At 53.4% G+C, this 4,916-nt stretch overlaps 1 protein-coding gene across 5 annotated transcripts in view; it reads right to left on the bottom strand.

Moving 5' to 3' along the window:
* Positions 1–2,026, bottom strand: part of ITSN1 (intersectin 1) — a 147,591-nt gene extending 145,565 nt beyond the window's left edge. For all 5 annotated transcript variants that reach the window (XM_066599017.1, XM_066599015.1, XM_066599016.1 and 2 more), the window contains exon 1: positions 1,869–2,026. The gene's annotated coding sequence lies outside the window, so the exon portion shown is untranslated. The remainder of the gene's footprint in view (positions 1–1,868) is intronic.
* Between the last annotated feature and the right edge of the window lie 2,890 nt (positions 2,027–4,916).

The raw sequence follows: 4,916 nt of genomic DNA on the forward strand, positions 1-4,916 counted from the left end.
TCGTGATATGAAGGGATCAGTGTGCGCACACGCCGCTGCCCTCACTGCACAGCCGGTGGTCCCAGCAGTCAGTCACCCCCCCCTGTACAGCCGTCACCCCCCCTGTACAGCCGTCACCCCCCCCCTGTACAGCCGTCACCCCCCCCTGTACAGCCGTCACCCCCCCCCTGTACAGCCGTCACCCCCCCCTGTACAGCCGTCACCCCCCCCTGTACAGCCGTCACCCCCCCCTGTACAGCCGTCACCCCCCCCTGTACAGCCGTCACCCCCCCCTGTACAGCCGTCACCCCCCCCTGTACAGCCGTCACCCCCCCCTGTACAGCCGTCACCCCCCCCTGTACAGCCGTCACCCCCCCCTGTACAGCCGTCACCCCCCCCTGTACAGCCGTCACCCCCCCCCTGTACAGCCGTCACCCCCCCCTGTACAGCCGTCACCCCCCCCCTGTACAGCCGTCACCCCCCCCCTGTACAGCCGTCACCCCCGGACACCTCTGAGGGTACGATGACACGTAACAGAAATGCTGCACAATTGTCGCAGCTGCAAAATCCACAGCATCACATCTAAACCCGCTGCAAAATCGGCGCCGCTGGTGCGAATACTAACCAGGACTCATCTGCAATCTCCCCCACAGCGCACACCGCCAGCCCGCTACTGAGCGCCGCCACATCAGCTGACCGGCGGCTGGCGGGTGACTACGAGAGCTGCGGGTGCACAGATGTCACACCAAGCGGGCAGTTTCTGCCGCGGTTTGTAATGTGGCGACGCTACGGATTTTGCCGTGAAGATCTGCACTTCTGCTCCGTGAACGCTCCCCTGTAATAACCGCTCTGCAGCTTCTTAGAGCTCGGCACTGAGCAGCTCCTCTGTTATTCCTCCTGGAAATGTATGAGCAAAGCTGATAACTGGGCGCTACCATTCTCTAGGCAAAGTGGTGTATCCCTACAGCAACAGCACTGATTGGACGGAGCGCGTAGGGCCTCATCCCCAGCTAGAGACGCATCTAGGGGGGAATCTAGTCTTACACTTCCCGGAGGCATAACAGAGGAACTGCAGGACACATTGAAGTGAATTAGTCAGTCGTGTGTGTGACCACCTCTGATGCTCTCACTTCAAGATGCGCCAAGAGCCCCGTTTTGGGATGGGTGGTCCCGGCAGTCAGCCCCCTCCCCCTACATCCTGGCAGCACAGCGGACGAGTCCGAGAAATATTTATATTCTCCATGTAATAACAGTTCTGCAGCTTCTTAGCGCTCTACGTTGTCTGTTTCTCTGTTATTCCTCCTGGAAATGTATAACTAGGCGTTACCATTCCCTAATCGAAAAGGTGTGTCCATCCACTGATTGGCCGGATCATGTGAGGTCACACCCCCAACTGGTGGTACCTAGGGGGCGGGTCATACATTTCCAGGAGGCATAACAGAGGAACGGTACAACACAGAGAAGATACTCATGCCGTGGCGGAGCTTCTGCCGCAGCAGACATGGCAGGGCCGCGCTCCCGTCATCCCACCGACCCCAGATTGCGTCACATGACCCAGCGACGAGCGCCGCTCCACCGACGCCAACAATCAACAGTCTTCTCGGGGAAAAAAAATGTACAAATCAGTAAAATTCACTTGATTCACGCAGCGACAGTCGGCGACCAACGGAAAGCACGGACGGCGGTACGACTGATGCAGATGACCCCCACGGGGCGACATCACCGGCCGTCACCCATAGCAACACAATCAGTAGTAATAGGTGACCTCCACCCTGTTAACCCCTCCATCACCTCCCCTCTCTGCAGTAAGCGGCACCTCACCCCCTCCTCCTGGTATGAATGAGCGCACCCGTGTCGGGTCACCCTGCAGCCCCCCTCGGGCCCCTCACCTCATAGCGCCCCGTGCACTTAGTGTTTGGCTCCCGGACCGGTTCAGGGAGAGGGGCAGCAGCGGCGGTGGCTCCGGGCAGGCATGAGCCGCGGTGTGTCCAGCAGTCACAGCGCCCCCACCCGCAGCACCTCCCAGCTCCGACCTACTACGACACCATTACCCGCTCGTTTACGCCCTAACGGCAGGCAACCAATCAGCTTCCTTCTACACCCCGCCCACCATCCAGCCTCCGCCAAACAGGAACCTCGTTCTAGTCTTCGCGTAGCTGCGGCAATCCTCTGACGTCATCAGTGGAGAGCCAGGATCACGTGATTGCGACAACGTCACTCGGCGGCCATTTGTACTCCGGGCGCTGATCCCGCTGTTACCGTCCTGCCCTCTTTACATCACACCAGGCGGCTTCGTCGTGATTCGTTATAGAATACAATATGCTTCCCCGGTTTTATATTTTGTATCAGTCTTGGTTATCAGCATGGGAAGAGTGTCTTTTGTATCGGGGTTAAAAACAAGATTTTGCTTACTGCTTATTTCTTGATATTGTAGAAAGCGGAAGAAGGTCGGGTGTGAATGAAGAATTTTTTACGACTGCTCGGTGAGCCATAACGTATTTGACCGTTGCCAGTATATAAAATGGTCGCTGGGCAGTTACGTGAGCGTCACGTGACAGGTGATGGAACTCCGTAGAGGGGGGCGGACGATGCTGCGTTTTGCATATGTTGCCCCGCCCATTCCCTGTTTCCCAATCCCTGAAGACTCCCACATATGTGCTGATTTGTTCACTACAGTGTTACCAATAAAGATATATCAATATGAAAAAATACTGCGCGACGAAAATGGGTTGCTACGGGCAACAGGGCTTCTCCATTGTTTATTAATCGCCATTTAGTCACCTCAGGTTATTGAGTAGCATTATTATGAAAAACCAGCCACACCAAAAAAATGGGAAAAAACATTCACCCTTCAAACACACAAAAAAGGTGTGAAAAAACAGCCTTATTTTTTCTTTATGATCAGCGCCTGCCTAAAATGTACCTGCATGAATTCATCCTTGGAGGCGCCTTCACGAACGCTTTAGCTCTGCAGTTTAAAAAACACGTTTAAAAAAAACGCCAAATACTTTTTCCGAGGTCGGTAAAATGAGCCCCCAGCTTGTTGGGCGTAATAAATAAATTACCTGAAAGCGCTGCGGGATAAGTTGGCGCCATACAAATAACACAATTTGTGCCGTAAAGAAACACTTGATCCGTGACTGCGTTACCCCGCTGACCCCAGAAACTAAATTGCCAGTACCGCCATATTCACACGGTCAGATACGCCTCGCGTCACTCCGGTGAAGTTGTGATTCTCCGGGCTTGTTTCACGCTTTGGACAATCGGCAACCGTTTCCTATTGATTTCCATGGGAAGCATCACATCGCCCTCGCGTTCGCCTCGTGCGTCGGGTTTGACTGTCCCATTGAAAACAACGGTCGATGCGTTCCAAGGGACGCGAACGAATAAGACACGCAGCGAATGTTAACCTCGCAGCATCGCTGGTGTGCACGGCTCCGTACAATGAGACTCCCGCTCGTACGAACGTAGCCAAACAGATTTTTTTGTGGAGTTTTTTCTCACTATTAGGTTTCACACGGTCCAGAAAATCGCGTGAGATCTGTGCGTTGTGAGACGCCCACATATGAACCCCATTCTTTTGAGGGCAGTCATCCACATGAGCGATGTGATCCTGCGTCGCCCCGCGATGCGATGCTATGTAGGGAAAAAATCGCAGCATCTCCTTTCTTTTTGCAGCGCCGACCCCATTGGAAGCAATGAGAGAACGCCGCGATCCTCTGGCGCCGCTGTGACAGCCCCGCTGGGGGATTACGATGGCTTCGTATACATTTCCGTATTTTGTGGACGTGAAAGAAAACGCAGCATGTTCTACTTTTGCGTGCATCTGCATAGAAGTTTATGGGGAGTGGACAAAAGCGCACGCAATAGGCCGGCTACACAAGGCCAGGTCCGATTCCACAGGCGGTAGCCCGCAGCAGAATCCCACCCTGTATCCGTTCGGCGTCCGCGCGTACCTGACATTTCTTCTTCTTTACTGTACTATGGATGGTGTGCCCGGCTCGCTGTCAGACATGCGCCGTACATACTTTTTTTTTCACATCCAAATCCCTGTTTTTCCCGCGTCGTCGCTAGGTGATGACGTAGAATACGCAATCTTTCCACAATGTCTGGAAGGACCGCGGGTCAGATGGCTTCCATTGAAGCCGCACATAAAATAGAGCGTGCTGCGATTTTATCTCTGCGAGCGGAACTTCACAATTGATTTTCGCTCGTGGAAAGGAAAACGCGTTTTTGCATTGCATGCTATGGAAAGTATTTGTGCGGAATTCGAAGGCGGACGCCCGCTCTGGATTCCGCAATGCAAATCCGCCCATGTGCAACCGTCCGTGCCTAAGGAGATGCGCAATACACTGCGGGAAAAAGAGCCGGAACTTATTAGGCTAAATAGCCATTTAAATCCGTCCGTGGTCGTGTCGTGTGCGCAAAAATAGCCATTTAAATCCGTCCGTGGTCGTGTCGTGTGCGCAAAAATCCGTGCCTTCCGCACTGAAAAAGTACAGTAAAATATGCAAGTGCGTGCACAGAAAAGACTCGTTCACAGCGCAAGTAAATTGTGTTGATTCGCGTGCGATTGCGCACAAGCCGCTATAACACGGGTATTGAGTTGTGTCACATATTTTCTGCTGCCATCACGTTTTTTCTTCTTTTTTTTTTTAGCGCGTATAAATCGGATGCAAAATAGATGAAAATCACCGAACACAAAAAAAATTGCATGAAAAATTAATCTCATTTTTGAGGATTGAAACAAAAACGCAGCGTGAAGAAAAGCTAACGGGGGTCCGCATCTCCTGCCGGGGGGATTATGTCGCCTTTCGCACCCTGGACTTGCTTGCGGGTACTTTAGAACCGCCTGGTGTGAGCGCAGCCGTGGTGGCTGCAGAGGAGTGCGGGAGAGGAAGGGTTAATGGCTGGCTCCGCCCTCTGCTGTGAAGCTC

The sequence above is a fragment of the Eleutherodactylus coqui genome, chromosome 4 (genome assembly GCF_035609145.1).
Source record: "Eleutherodactylus coqui strain aEleCoq1 chromosome 4, aEleCoq1.hap1, whole genome shotgun sequence".
Lineage (NCBI taxonomy): Eukaryota > Metazoa > Chordata > Amphibia > Anura > Eleutherodactylidae > Eleutherodactylus > Eleutherodactylus coqui.